Source organism: Heteronotia binoei, chromosome 1 (genome assembly GCF_032191835.1).
Source record: "Heteronotia binoei isolate CCM8104 ecotype False Entrance Well chromosome 1, APGP_CSIRO_Hbin_v1, whole genome shotgun sequence".
Taxonomy (NCBI): Eukaryota; Metazoa; Chordata; class Lepidosauria; order Squamata; family Gekkonidae; genus Heteronotia; species Heteronotia binoei.
In genome coordinates, this window is record NC_083223.1 from 101338707 (window position 1) to 101354412 (window position 15706).

The 15706-nt window shown below is 38.8% G+C and overlaps 1 protein-coding gene across 4 annotated transcripts in view; it reads right to left on the bottom strand.

Moving 5' to 3' along the window:
• Positions 1 to 15706, bottom strand: part of FYN (FYN proto-oncogene, Src family tyrosine kinase) — a 187265-nt gene that overhangs the window by 77664 nt on the left and 93895 nt on the right. For 3 of the 4 annotated variants that reach the window (XM_060238285.1, XM_060238280.1, XM_060238266.1), the window contains exon 2: positions 14838 to 14911. The exons of the other annotated variant lie outside the window; for it this stretch is intronic. The gene's annotated coding sequence lies outside the window, so the exon portion shown is untranslated. The remainder of the gene's footprint in view (positions 1 to 14837; positions 14912 to 15706) is intronic. 4 annotated transcript variants of the gene reach the window in all.

Genomic DNA, 15706 nt, shown 5'->3' on the forward strand with positions numbered 1-15706 from the left:
AGCAAAAAAGGAGGGGATTATATTTAAAAAAAAATAAATTTCTATCATCTTTCTGTCCTTGGTGAAATGGAAGTATTGTGGAGCTGCAGCGCTGTCTTCTTCCAGACAGGTCCTTGTGTCTTAATAGTGATGTCTTTATATATAGTTATTCCATAGAGAAGAGTTTCAATTACTGCAGTAAAGTAGTAAACAAAAGAATGCCCAGTATCTCCAGCTCTCCTGATCTTCCTAGTAGCCTTATTTTCTGCATGAGTGGTCTTGTTCTACATTGAACCTAATCATGTCATACCTAATTGTAAGTGATACATACCCGTACATCTGTTTTCTCTGTAGAGCCTTTTAGAATTCTTTGAAGGGCACAGGAAGGATGTGGGCTTCTTTTTAGATTCAAATGAGCCAAATTAGCCTTACATTGGGTGCTACAAAGTAATGCCTATGTTACATTTAAGCGTGAGAAAGAGGAAAGGAAAACACCACACTACTCTATGTAGGTTAACAGTCTTGCCAAACTTCGTCTTCGTACTCAAATGGTTTTTAAACATTCCACATCCCATGCTAATGTATTAGGAATAGTTGCCATGAGAAATAGGAAATGTAAAAAATTATAACAAGTAGTTTATGCAGACAAAAAGAAACAACTATCTTTTCATCTGTTTTAAAATTTGTACATAGTTTTAAATGTGCAATACAGAATGTTAAAAATGCTCTCTGACTTCAAGGATGGAAAAGAAAACCTTATAGTCAGGAACATCTGTAGATGCTTGCAAGCCTTGGGCAAAAGGCATTTATGGACCCTTTATTACAGTTCTCTGCTTCTGTCATTTTGCTGCTCTTATTCCACATGCTTCTCCCTTCCTCTTCTCTCCTCCTGCTCATTTTGTGGTTTCCCTGCTCTTCTTTGCTTCACATTTCAGAACTCTGTTCCCCACTCTCCATCACAACTCCACCACAGGGTTGCCAGACCCCCTAGTGGATCCCTGTTGTCAGGCCCCATTGGCCTACTGCCAATCAACAGGCCAGCAGAGGGAATTTACCTAGAAAAAAGGGGAATCCAGACAACATGCAATGACATGTCTACATCACTGCTTATATAACCTGGAAGTGATGTCATCATGTCAGGAACATCAAGGTGATACTCTAGTTATTTGGACACAAACTTTATGGTAGAACTCAAATTTACCATGGAGTTTTAGCCAAATACCAGAGCATTACCCTGAGGTGCTGACATCAATTCTGGGTCATGTGGGCAGTGATGCAGGCACACTGCTACATGTTGGCTGGTCCTCCCTTCTGCTCCCAGTAAGTCTTCCCTCAATTGCCAACCAATTCCACCAGAAGAAGCATAGTACAATTCTTTCTAAGCTCCTTTATTTCTGTTGACATCATTGCACTAAAAGCAGTCACTGCTCTAATTTCTTCAGACTCTCTAATGTTCCTTTATATCTCAGTCAGAACAAGAACAGACACACTCCCTGAAACACCACAGCGGCCTTGTCCAGTTTCCCAGTGAGACAAGTCCTTGGAGCCAATGTTCTATCTAATTTTCCCCAATAACTGCTGTAATCTTAAAATGGACAGTGCAAGACTTGGGGGTGGTGCCCAGGGAGGGGCAATATGATATCACTGTTGATGTAACTTCCTGTAATGTCTGGGTCAAAGGCCAAAACACCCAACCCCTCCCCTTCCTGTGACATCATCTCCAGACCAGAGGTCAAAACAAGTCCCATCACTTCCTCTGACTTCACAATCAGGCTACACTTCATCCCTCCCCTTTCGATGACATGACTTCCCCATAATTCAGTTTTTGAAATTCAATGTTGAAATGCTTTTCCTCTTCCAGAGACATCATATCAATAAACCAGAAAGTAAATTGACCTCAAAATACCAAATTCAAAGCTGTCTTCTTTAGAATTTTGCTCTGTAGCAGTTTCCTAAAGTTGTATCAAACTCTACAAGTAGTGAAATATACTGGATAGATAAAGCAACAAAAATTCTCTCCACAGAAGAGATAGAAAATTGGAATTTATTTGTAGACATCAGTGTACACAATGCATGGAGAATTAAGCACCCTGTAGTTAAAGATCAACATCAAATGATCAGACCAAGTGTGCATACCAAGCCAGTTTAAAAAAAAGGAAAAGGAAACAGGAGACCAGAACCGCAGTCTAACTAAATTATCTCCAATGAACCCTGACTGAAAAGCCCTTGATACAACCATTGTTGAATAGTCTGGTTTAACTCAGAGTGCTGAATAGATAACATGACAACATGGAGAAGCGTCAAAGCAGTAGGGGGGGGGGGGGTTAATAGGGTTTGCAGGATCATTGAAGTAACCACAATACAACATACAGTAGTTTAATGAACACATTAGTATAGTTTGGGAAGTTGAGTTGTCACCAAAATGGCTTGCTTTTTATATCTGTAGGATGCAAGGAGCTTATAGAGAAGAAGCAATGTGGACATTGGATTTCCCCTCTGAAAAGAGACATCAACCTACTCCTTTTACAGGGGAACAGTCTTCTGATTTCCCATCAGCTGTGTGGCTCCTGCTGGGATCTCGATAAATTGTCATGATTCAACAAGGGCAAATAAAACAGAACTGTACCTCTGTGAAATGCAGAGTCATAACTGAACAAACTGTTTTGTTATGTGGACAAGATGGCACTAGGAACCCACAAAAACCTTTCTAATGACAGTGTGCTTCTAAAGAATGCTAGCAGCAATACAAGGACAAGTATATCTTCAGTAGGCAAGACTAACACTAATTAACCAATTTCAGATGGTAGTCCTTTGCTGATGCCCACAGGGAGTAGACTGTGTCAAGATCTATCTGTAACCCTGAATTTTGGTAGGATTTGATCCTCATTAATATTTGGAAATAGAACACTTCCAGTTGGTTGCAAATCTTTGTTATGATCATGTTCATGAGACTGAAACCACATTCATAACCTAAACTGGATGTAAGACACATGGCACTGATATCCAGAAGACATGCTTTGTCACAGAAGTGTTCCTCATGGAAAGCAAAATGGACCACATTGTCAATGGACCTCATCAAGCTACATTTGACTTTCTCTGCTACACTAACAGTGCAATCCTAAAGAGAGTTACTCCAGTCTAAGCCCATTGAAATGGATGGATTTAGACTGAAGTAACAACTTTCTTTAGGATCGCATTTAAGGTTGTGATCACACACACACTAAATAACACACTTTCAATCCACTGTCAATGCACTTTTCAACTGGATTTTGCCAGTTCACATAGTGAAATTCAGTTGGAAAGTGGATTGAAAGTGCATTATTTAGTATGTGTAATTGCAGCCTCCATCTGAAGTCCTGGTACTGGTCAGTTATCTTCACAGTTTCATTACTCTCAGAACATGGGGGGGAGGATATAATTTATTTATTTATTTAGGATTTATATCCCGCCCTTCCCACAAGTGGCTCAGGCAAATAAAGGCCAAGGTTGTTTCTAGACTTCTGCTTTTCCTTTGTACTGAGAGGTACAAAAGGCTTTAGCTCACCCCAACTCCGCTTAGAGGGAATGGCCTGGGAGTCACCCATTCATGCCTTTGAAGCCCCAAGTCCTGTGTTGGTTGTCTGGCAGGGGCTTAGCCCCCACCGAGAAAATCCAGGGGGAGGGCTCTAGCCCCCCAGCCCCCGCGTAGTTTACGCCTATGCTTTTGACAAAACTGACTGCAGTTTGTCCAAGCAAGTTAGAGAAAAATAAATCATAAAAGGCTGTTTATATCTTGACAATTAAATCTTGATTTAAAACCAGAGCCCTTCAAATACCTCATTAAATAGGAACCCTGTAATTGCCTCTATGTCTGTCTGCAGTTTTTCTGAAACTCTTGAAGGTCTTAATAAAATTCAAATGTATGATTTATAAACCAATTCAACTCTGACACAGATTTAAGAACATATGAATAAAAGGTGAAATGTTGGCACACAAGATTCTCTAACACTATGAAAGAGTATGAACAACATATATTGAAACATATGCAGCCTGTATACAGAAGATAATGAACCAGAAGGAAATCCAACACACAGCTTAATCACAGTGGTTTTAGTAGATTTACATGCATTCAACTCTGGCCTAGATGTATGTACACTCCAACATTTACTGAAGTCAAAGTAGGAATAATTACATTTAGGATCAATTGGAAGCCATATTGCCTGATATTTATTATTCTAGTAAGTTGTACGGTATAACTCTCCTTGTTAGTAGGACTCAGCAGGGATGGGCATGATGAGGACACTGTCCAAAACTAGAAATGTTGCTGTCAACCAAGATCATCACAATTGGCTCATTGTGATTGGACAAATTGGTATGCTCACTGTTTCTACTTTCTGCTTCTCACTGCACCTTCAGTTGTTTTAGGAAGATGTTGAAGGATCACTAAGCTGAAGAGACAACATAATTTCCCTTTGCTGTCACTACTAGCACATCTTCTTTATACTTCCTGTGTATTTAATAAGGGTTCTGGAATATGGGACAATCTTTAGTGCAAATCTTAGAGAGTGTGTGTGCATGTGCTCGCATGCATGCATGTGCCAAGAGAGATAAAACCAGAACTGGCAATTGTGTGGTTTGCTCCCCACAATCCCTCAATCTTTATTGTTAATACTAATTCAATGTTTTTTTAGAAAACTTACATGTCGCCTCTCCAGATCTGATCTAGGCAGCTCACAATAAAACAAAATCAAGAAAACATATACAAATGATACCAATGCAAACGTAGCAACAAAGCAGTCCAAGTCATTAGTATCAATAAATCAAACCCAGTCAGTACAATTATGCCAATTTAAGGGGGATGGGGATGGAAGCAGCCCATAAAAGCAAGCCAGGACATAAAAGCACACTAAACAAAGTAGTCTAAAATCATATTAGGAACATAAGATGAGTATTGCAAAATCAGATCAGTGGTCTATCCAGTCCAAAATCCTTTCTCACATAGTGTTCAACCAGTTCCTCTGGCGGTACAACTATAGAGCATAGAGGTCAAGACCTTCTCCTCTTGGCACTGATATTCAGAAGGTTACTGCCCCTGAATATGGAGGCTCCCTTCAGTCATGGTTAGTGGCCACTGACAGGTCTGTCCTCTTTTAATCTGTCTAAGTCCCTTTTAAAGCCTGTGACCATCATTACATCCTCTGGCAGCAAATTCCACATTTAAATCACTCACTGTGTAAAGAAGTGTATCTGTTGTCTGCCCTGAAGAGAAAAAGTTTGCTGTCAACTCCCTTGGGAGAGCAAAAGTTCTATTTGTCAACTCTCTTACCCCATGCATAATTTTATAAACCTCTATCATGTTCCCTTAGTTGCCTCCTTTTTAAACTGAAAAATCCCAGACTCTTCAGCCTTTCCTTATAGAGGTGCTCCAACTACCTAATCATCTTGGTTGTCCTCTTCTGTAGTTTCTCCAACTCTGAGATGTCCTTTTTGAGATACAGTGACCAGAACTGAACACAGTATTTCAAATGAGGCTGTACCATAGCACTGTACAGGGACACTATCCATCCATCCATCCATCCATCCATCCATCCATCCATCCATCCATCCATCCATCCAATTTTATCTATCAATCATCTATCCATCCTCCAATGTCCATCATCTTAAGCAGAAGTTAGAACCAAAATTATTTTAAAAGACCTTGTGATGCATAGAAGGATTTTACAACTGTCCTCCCTACTCTCAAGGCTGTGTTCCTTGCTAGATTGAAGCATCTCTTACATGGAAAGTACACTTAGATTCCCAGGTATTTAAACCAATTGACCTGTTTCATAGGTTGGCCAGCTACATCCCATTTCCCCTTTTTGGTGAATACTATGACCTTGGATTTTGATAGACAAGCCCTCACGATAACAATTAAGCTCAATTTTTTTTATCAGCTTGCAGAGGCCCATAGACATTATCACTGCATCATCAGCATACAGAAGGATTGGAACTTCATGCTTGGATAAATGTGGATGACATGCTTCTTTCAAGAGACAGGATCTGAGGTCATTTATATATAAATTGAACAACAGGGGGATTACAATATTGACCAATTTATTTTCAATCCCTTTCCTAATAATCTCAAACAATGGTTTGCCCCTTTCATTGCTGTCATACATTGGTTTGACAGTTTTATTGAACTATTTACTATGACCCCAATATCTTTTTCCCTCTCAGACCCCATTAGTTTATACCTGAAGTATATACTTAGTGTAGTATAAGTATATACTTTAAGTGTAAGGTGATTTGCATCACCTTACACTCTACCAACAATGAACTTCATTTATCAAATTGGGTGTTCACTCATCCAATTTGTGGAGATCCTCCTGGAATTCTTCACAGTCATCTTTTGTTTTCAGCATCCTGAATAATTTTGTGTCATTTGCAAACTTGCCACTACAATGCTTACTCCTAGTTCCAGATCATTTATGAGCAAATTAAATAGTAATATCGATCCTTGTAGGACCCCACAACTTCCGTCTACTCGCCATTCATCCTTACTGTACCTTTATTCCTACTCTCTGCTTCCTGATGTTTAACCAATTTTTAATCCATAAGAGAATCTGTCTTCTTATCCCATGAATCCTGAGTTTATTCAGATATCTTTGGTAAAGTATACTATGTCAAAAGCCTTTTGAAAATCCAAGTAGAATATCTGATTAAGATGAATGTTTTCCCTAGATTGCTATTCCTATTTCAGACAATCTCGGACTTGACAACAGATGTACCATTCAAACAATGGTAGGAAGATATACGTAAATTTGTATGGCAAGGGAAAAAACCCAAGGGTTAAATATAAGATATTTCATGATTTTAAAGAAAAGGTTGGTTTGAGTTTGCCAGATCTGAAACTGTATTCTGCGGTGTTGCCTGCTATGGATGAAAGACTGGATTTTGCTAAAAAATAAAAGATTGTTAGAACTAGAAGGATTTGATCTGAGACTTTTGCTTTATTAGCTTGATGAGCACCTGGTTTAAGCCCATGTCTTGCTGTTACTCTCAGATGTTACAAACTTCATTAGTATATGTTGCATTTATATTCTTAATCAGTCTGAATTCTTCATTAAGCCAGATATTTTTGGTATAAGGATGTGCAGCAGTCCTGGTACAAAGACACTTCTTTCATTGTTAGAAAGTATTTTGATAACGGCTTTGTAAATATCTCAATTTGTTGTGTATACATGAGCATGATATGAAATAGTTAGCATAGATATTCGTTTGTGTAGACTGTTTTTGTGTCATTGTAAATTTAGGATGCGAGTAAACAAAAAAGACAAATACAAGTACGGTATATTCATATAAAATTTATTTTCTAAAGTATGATGTCTGACCTTGTACACAGTGTTCTTTTCCATTATGTGTATTATATACACTGTGGTCCTGTTGTTTTTTGGCTATTGTACCTGTAGCAAAAGAAAGCACTCTGATGCATGTATTTGCAACCACTTGCATAAAATGCAAGGTGGTATAACAGACGATACAACAAAAACTATACAGAAAAGAAAATGAGCCACATTTTGGAGGTGATATACATGTGCATACACAGACATACTTTCCAACACTAGTTTGATAGGTAGCAAAACCTGATTTGACCTTTTTACAATGCCAGTGGCATTTAATTATCTACATATACAGAACTGACAATAATGCTAATTACCCATGGGGTGTAAAAGAATCAAACTACTGATGGGAAAACAGAATGGCACATGTATCTGCACACAGGCATCTTCTGTTGCACTCTTTGAATGAAAAGCCTATACAGTACGGTGGTCCTGAACAGCAGACTCACACCCACAGCTGTCAAGGGATCACTGCTGTCATTTATATGCAGCTGAAAATTTAGTGTCTATGTGAAAATTACCTTTGGCAAGAAAGTGCAACAAACCAATGCTTTTGTGAATGAATGAATGAATGAATGAATGAATGAATGAATGAATGAATGCTTTTCCTGAATGAATTTCACATTTTTGCAAGAATGAATTTCATATTGTTGCAATACTAATTCTGAAAAAAAAAATAATTCAGAATGTTTTGCCAAAAATGTGAAATAAATAACTATTTTTTAACATGGGTTCTTCAACAGCCAGGTTTTAGCATAGGATAATGCATTTACCTTCATTAAACCTGTTAGGCTGGATGTCTGTAAATAGAATGCGTTCACAGAAGTGCATCTTGCCTGCCTACTCCTTTCCTCTATATGCCCTGAAAAGAGATGCTTGCTGTAATCAGAGAAGCCAAAATGTCATGCTGCTCATGGGCTAAATGGGAGAGGGGGGGAAGGGCTAGTGCAAGAGTAGAAGGAGGAATTTCATTTGCATCCACTAAGATGCATGGCATTTTATTCAGGAGGGATTCCTTGGCCCTTTATAAAAGCACTTCTAGGCATGCAGGGAGCTAGTGGGAAAGGCAGAGACTATTTATTTATTTAAAACATTTCTATGCCACCTTTCTATCTAAACAGGGTCCCCAAGGTACTGAACAACAAACAGTAAAACATTTTAGATGTTAAAATAGTATTTAAAATAAAGTATATATAAAATATTTGAATGATGAAACATATAAACACAAAACACACGTAACAACACAATTCGGGGGGACGGGACAGTAACAGTTACTGGGAGGATGCCAAAACAAAACAAAAGCCTTGTTTGGCAAAAAATTATTGGCAGAAGACAATAGAGGAAGGGAGATAAATCTTCCTGGGAAGGGAGTTCCAAGGTTTTGGAGTGATGACAGAGAAGGCCAATCCACTTTCCTACACATCTTCTGCTTGAGAGCCAGTTTGGTGTAGTGGTTAAGACTAGCCAGCAGTATTCCCTCTAAGCTGAGTTAGTGTGAGCTAGCTCACTGTTTTTTAGCTTCCAGCTCACATATTTTTGTCTTAGCTCAGGAAAAATGCCCCCAAAGTAAACTAATTTATGCAGTAGCTCACAACTTTAATACCACCAGTTCACTAAGAAGACTTTTTGCTCACAAGACTCCACAGTTTAGAGGGAGTATTGGCAGCCAGGGATCATTTTGTACAAAAAGAGGTGCCAGATGTTATTACTATAACTCATTTGCATAACTCATTCACATATACCAAGCCCCTGACATCAAATTGTATCAGAAGGCAACACCCACCATTCAGGCTCCACCCCCCAAATCTGAGACTCCTTCAGTAGTAAAGTTCTGAGACTCCTTCAGGTAGTAAAGGGTGGGGTATAAAACCTCCTCCTCCGCCTCCTCATCCAACCCAATGATTTTTAATTCTTCTATTCCCATTCTTACTGGAAGTAAACTCTAACGACCTTGGTAAAATTTACAATATGATCCTATGTTAGGTTTGTCATTTGCCCAGAAGGGGCAGGAGATCTCCCACTCTGCAGCTCCTGTTGCCTGCAACCATTTTGGTGGGAGGAACAAAACAGACAGTCTCAGGTAAGTGACCATTTGGAAATATCTGTAAATAAGTAGTCTCAGGTAAGTGACCATTTCTCAGCCTCCACCCCTCTTTTGCCAAGTAGGTGTGACTTGCTTTAGTTGGATGTTCCAGAAATCATGTATGCAAACATTTGGAATGTGGCTATTATTAAATAAAAATCCCTGGGCAGAGGCTATGGCTACAGGGAAAGCAAGTTTTAGGCTAAGATGTACACACTGACACACTTTCGACACAGTAATGTCTGCCTCAGCCTCCCTGATGGTTTTATCAAAATGCACCAGGAAGTAATCAACTAAAAAAGAGGGAAGAAAGTTTTAAATTATACTGTCAACTAATAAACAATATACTTAGTTATTTAATTCATTTAAATTATTATCTATCTTAAGCCATCAGGACACAACTGATATATTTATATCAGTCTTTTCCTGATGGCTTAAGCTGAATAATAATTTAAAATCTTTACTTCTGTCCTTACAGGAACATAATCAAATATTAAGGAACCAGTACTAAAGTTCTTGATGGTTGTGAAATAATATAAAAGATATTATAGCACTGGAAAAGGTGTAGAAAAGCGCAATTAAGATGATTAAGGGGATGGAAAAAGAAAGGGAAAATGTATATGACTGGGGAAGGCAATGGCAAACCACCCCGTAAAAAAGTCTGCTGTGAAAACGTCATGATGCAACGTCACTCCAGAGTCAGAAACGACTGGTGCTTGCACAGGGGACTACCTTTACCTTTAGTAGGTTTAGAACAGATAAAAGGAAGCACTTCTTCACCCAAAGAGTAATTAACACATGGAATTCACTGCCACAGGAAGTAGTCGTGGTGGCTATAAGCATAGACAGCTTCAAGAGAGGATTGGATAACCATATGGAGCAGAGGTCAATAAGTGGCTATTAGCTACAATGTATAGATGGGACCAGGCCTTTTTATGCAGAAAAGGCCCAGCAGGAACTCATCTGCATATTAGGCCACACCTCCTGCATCACCATTGTTTTGCACAGGGCTTTTTTGTAGAAAAAGCCCAGCAGGAACTCATTTGTACATTAGGCCACTGCCCCTGACACCAAGCCTGTCGGAATTGCGTTCCTGCTCAAAAAAAGCCCTGGATAGGAAAATGATGCTGTGTCCGGGAAAGTGATGCTCTGTATTCTTGGTGCTTGAGGGGGCTACAGTGGGAGGGTTTCTGGAGTTCTGGCCCACTGGTTGACCTCCTGATGAAAGCTGAGTTTTGGCCACTGTGTGACACAGCGTGTTGGAATGGATGGGCCATTGCCCTGACCCAATATGGCTTTTCTTATGTTCTTATGTCTGGAATTACATCAATCTACTTCTGAAAAAAATAGTTGTTGGGGTTTTTTTTGCACAAAATGTTACAGCATCTGCCAGAAAACTACTTGAAAATGGATGTCTTGGCTTCTTATTTATCTAGCACATGATGTAATTACCCAGAAGATTAAAGAATGAAGAAAAAGCACTTAAAATTATAGGCTTTCTAAAATCAAGCCACTTCTAAGGCTATTAAATGGAAGCTATATTTGGGGTTTGGAGGAGAAAAATCTTTCCCCCAGCAATTTGAAAGATCCTCATCCCATGCTGTCCCCTTAAAATGCAAATTTGGAGACAGTGCATTTTGTAAGAAGCTTTTCCAGACAGCCAGGAAGGTGCCTCAGAGATGACCTAGTGAAAAGGGACCACTTTGAAAGTGGTGCCTTTTTGAATTGGCTCCTGGCAAGCTGGGGGCGGGACCAGGGCGGGAGGCAGATGTGGAGGCACTTTTTTGGTCCGTCTGCCTCCCGTCCCGCGGGCAGCTTTAAATGCCCATCTGGTATCACCCTTAAAGCCCTATACAGCTTGGGTCCAGCATACTTTAAGGACAGCATTCTTTCATAAGAACTGACCCACCACCTACTCTGGTCATCTTTGGAGGCCCTCCTTGAGATACCTCCACTATTTAAGACTAGATGAGTGGAAATCCAAAAAAGGACTTTCTTGGCTGTGGTGCCAAAACTTTAAAACTCCCTCCCCAGTGAGATTTATATGTCCCCTTCAATCATTGTCTTCTGCCAGAGGGTGAAGACTTTTTTGTTTTGTTTGGCATACCCCCAATAACTGTTATTGGCTCTCCTCCCCAGTTTTGGTGTTGTGTGTTTGTGGTTATGTGTTTTTAAATTACTGTATTTATTATTTTAAATGTCTTGGGAAGCAAAAAAATATTTCAAATAAATTAGTACCTTATTTTGAATATCATTATTTTATTTATTTAGTATTTTTTTATCCTACTTTTCTGTCTGGTGAAGATCCAAAGCAGCTTTCGGAAATACACCTAAAATGATATCAAACAGTATTTTAAAACAGACAGAAGCAAAAAATAAATGAGACATTTTGAGTTGATGTCCACCAAACTAACCATCTGGCCAAGTCCACAGGCTATAATCTATGGGCTAAGAACCACAGGTTAAGATCTATTAGCCACTTGCCCTTTGACTTGCACTTAAAAGTTCCTAACTTCCAGTGACTTAAACTGTGCACTTTAAAAGCTCATAAGTGCTGCATCAACATGTAACGGACTGTGAAGGGTTAATGCCTCACAGAGCCAGAGAGTCTTTGAGTGACAGGCTGCTCAAACAGATTTCACTGGTAGCAATAGTTGAGAAGAAAAAGTTGAGAGAATTCAGTTTAGTAATGACTGAGGACTTGGAAATGTTGAAAAGGAGATGGGTGAGAATTGGTAAAGACATTCATTTGGGCCAAAAAAAAAGGATAGATCTTCTAGTTAGAGAAGTGATTCCCTGCCTTGTTGGAAAGGGAGATAGCTCAAAGAGTGACGTGATCCCTGGTGTGTTTAGAGGAGGAATTTGGGTACTTGGTAGTGTATCCATGCCTTCTGAAACCTGAAGAGTCAGTTAAACTCAAGAAAGTGAATAGGAGTGTTTAGGAAACAGTGAAACTAAAGCCTCTCATTTCTAAGAGAGTCAAAAGCTTTAAATTCCACTTGCTGGAAACATATGAATGAGTTCATTATAGATTTAGCTCAGACATTTCATTCCTGATTTCACCTGACCCTGTCTGTTACAAGATAATGCATGGGATGGAGAAAGTAGAGAAAGAAGTACTTTTCTCCCTTTCTCACAATACAAGAACTCGTGGGCATTCAATGAAATTGCTGAGCAGACAGGTTAAAACGGATAAAAGGAAGTACTTCTTCACCCAAAGGATGATTAACATGTGGAATTCACTGCCACAGGAGGTGGTGGCGGCCACAAGCATAGCCACCTTCAAGAGGGGTTTAGATATGGCAGGGGTCTCAAATTTGCCTTAACTGTGCCTCTCTGAGTCAGGACACAAACAAGCTTCATTGAAGTCAATGAAAAGGGGAAGGGACACTTATTTTGCGGGATGCACACTCATTCCAGGCTTGGAGGAAGACAGCACACTGATGGCAGGGACGGAGGACGGGGGAGGCACAGGGAACTAGATGCCCTTGAAGAAAAACTATGGAGTTGCTCATCTAACTTCCAATTACTGTTAATGACTAAAGAAACACTATGCAAACTGCTAGAGATTTCTCATTGCTGGCTTCTGAATAACCTACTTTCTTGTCTCAAAAACATGAACAGTTCACTGAACTAAGATGAAGCACTACAACCCTAGAAGAGGCTTCATTTATTTCAATGAAAGATCTTCCAAATCAATACTCTAGCTTGTTTGAGATGCAACAGATATATAAGACTTATGGCTCATAAATTTTCTCCTGTCTTCCCTCTCACTTCCCCACCTAATTAAAGATTTTCACTTTTATAGCAAACTGTTCATTATGTTGTGGCAATTCATGGTCTTCCCAAACTTTTATCATCCCAAGTGAAGAAATCTTCCCAAGCCTTTAATCTAAAACAAGAATTGCTCACTGTTCAATCATCAAGTTTGGAAACTGAAGGAAAAAATGATGAAATGACTGGAAGACTTCACATCTAAAGCAAACATCCTTACATGGACCATCTCAAAGGAGTTCTATATGCCAAAATTGTACGTAGCAATGAGTTCAATTTTAAGAGAAGGGTATAAGAGATGAGAAACAGATGTAGTATGCCAATTCCTACACTGCCAATTACAAAGTAGTTTCTATGTACCGTTTATATAGTTGGGTGGCACCATTTCTGTGAGAGTTGCAATATTCGTTCAATGGTGGCATAATTAACTTTATTTTTAAGGCAAGGTTTTATATCTCTTGTTTAGATTTTGGCTCCAAGACTTTTAAGTACTTTATAAAAACCACAGCAGAATAAATAAAGAGACATTTAATAAATTAAACTGTCAAGTGCATTCCTTGCCTCCAGGCTCAGGTTGATTGCTTTCTCATTGCAACCTGAAAACATTGAAGAAAGAAAAGAAAAGATAAGGGAAGAAAATATTGCTATACTAGTGACCACAGTGGGAAACTAAATATTCCCAATTGGTATACAGAATAAGCTCACTTACTTCACCATTGACATCTCCAATCAATGTCTATTGTGATGCAAGTACTGGGCGGGGTGTGGAATGATAATTTTGCCTGTGTTTATATGATAAGACATGGAAGAAAAAAATCTTAGCACAATATACAAAGTGAAGGAAAGAATATTCAATAGTTGACATATCATCACATGGCATCAAAATACAATTAATTAATAGCAAAAGAAGTAGGTCAGCTAAGACAGAAAACAGTTTATGAACAACATCCTAAAACATCTTAGGAAAAATATGTAAAATGCTATTGCAATATGAAACAGAACAAGTGAAAGACTGTATGATCAAATGGATGAAAAACTTTGGAAAGAATAGTTCAATGACTCAGTGGGAAAACGTATGGATAAAAGAAATCAAGTTTACTGAATCTCAAACCCTAAGGGAGAATTGGTATAAAATGTTCTTTAGATGGTACATCACACTCAAAGAAACTGCAAAAGCTAACAATTTAGTAGACAATATTGATAACAAATTACTTTCCCCCTTATTTTTATGCTTTTGTTGACTAAAATATGATTGCTGATATATAAAAAAACTTCTGTGGTATTTTTGTCTTATCTTACTTTTTTCAATGTTTGTATTGCTCATATAAAATAAATATATATATTTTAAAAAGATTTCCAATTGGTATAGAAATTAAATTAGAATAAAAACATAAAAGCAATGTAAAGGACACAACTGTGAAGATACAGGGTCAGATCCAGACTATACAGGCAGTTTCCATAGATTCCCCCTTTCTGCTGAAGACTTTTGACATTCCTCAGGATGCCCTATCCCCAAAGGAGACCCATGGTACTGAGATCAGTGGGCTGCAATAGGACAGGGGAGATATAAACTTTCATTCTTCTGTTGGAAAATTTTGTATGATTCCAAACCATAATGTATAGATCACAACGTTGCTTACCAGAATTTCCACCCAGTAAACACAGCAACCTTTTATTCAGCACATTTTTTCAAGTACTTCTGTAAGCCTTGGTCCTGCAATAAAAAAGAAACAATTGCTCATACATTTTCATTGTGATCTTCCTTATCACCATACATTGTCCAAATACATGGCTGTCTCTGACAAATCTCCTGGTATAACAATCAAATGTTTATAATGCAACTGGGGCAGGTACCCACATGTAATGCTGATAAGTATATAGTTACTTTAGACAGAGGCAGCATTAGGGAAAGCTTTGATGCCACCATCTGCCTTTCATAAATATTCCTTTCTCCTCCTTGCAAAGGTATAAGTTACTACCAGTCTAAGTTGTATTAGCTCCACACCAACAGAATTTGAATGCACAAACTGTTTAACTTTATTTGGAAACCAAGGAAATGTTATAATACTTACAGAATTCCTTCAGACCTACTCAGACAGATGATTTCTTAGATTGCAATAATGCAAACAGCCTTCTCAGATATATGCTGTGTGTTCCATTAACATGACCAGAGGGTAGAAGGTTGCACCTGCTGGCACCACATTCAGCAAAATACCTATAGAAAACCCTTATATGTGTACACGAGTGTGTATTGGCTCCTCCAAACTATCAAGAATCATGCAAGAAGCAGGACCATGATTGCATGGTAACATGGGTAAGAACTTACTGCAGAGCTTTGGCTGAAAGTGTGGATGTTAGAAGGAGGGACAACATATAGGATTGCCAACTTCTCAATCTCCAGACCTAAAAGATCTGCTCACCTGGAGCAAATGGCAGCTCTAGATGACAGACTCTGTGACATTACATCCCTGCTGAGCTTCCTCCCCACTCAAAATCTCCAGGCGTTTCC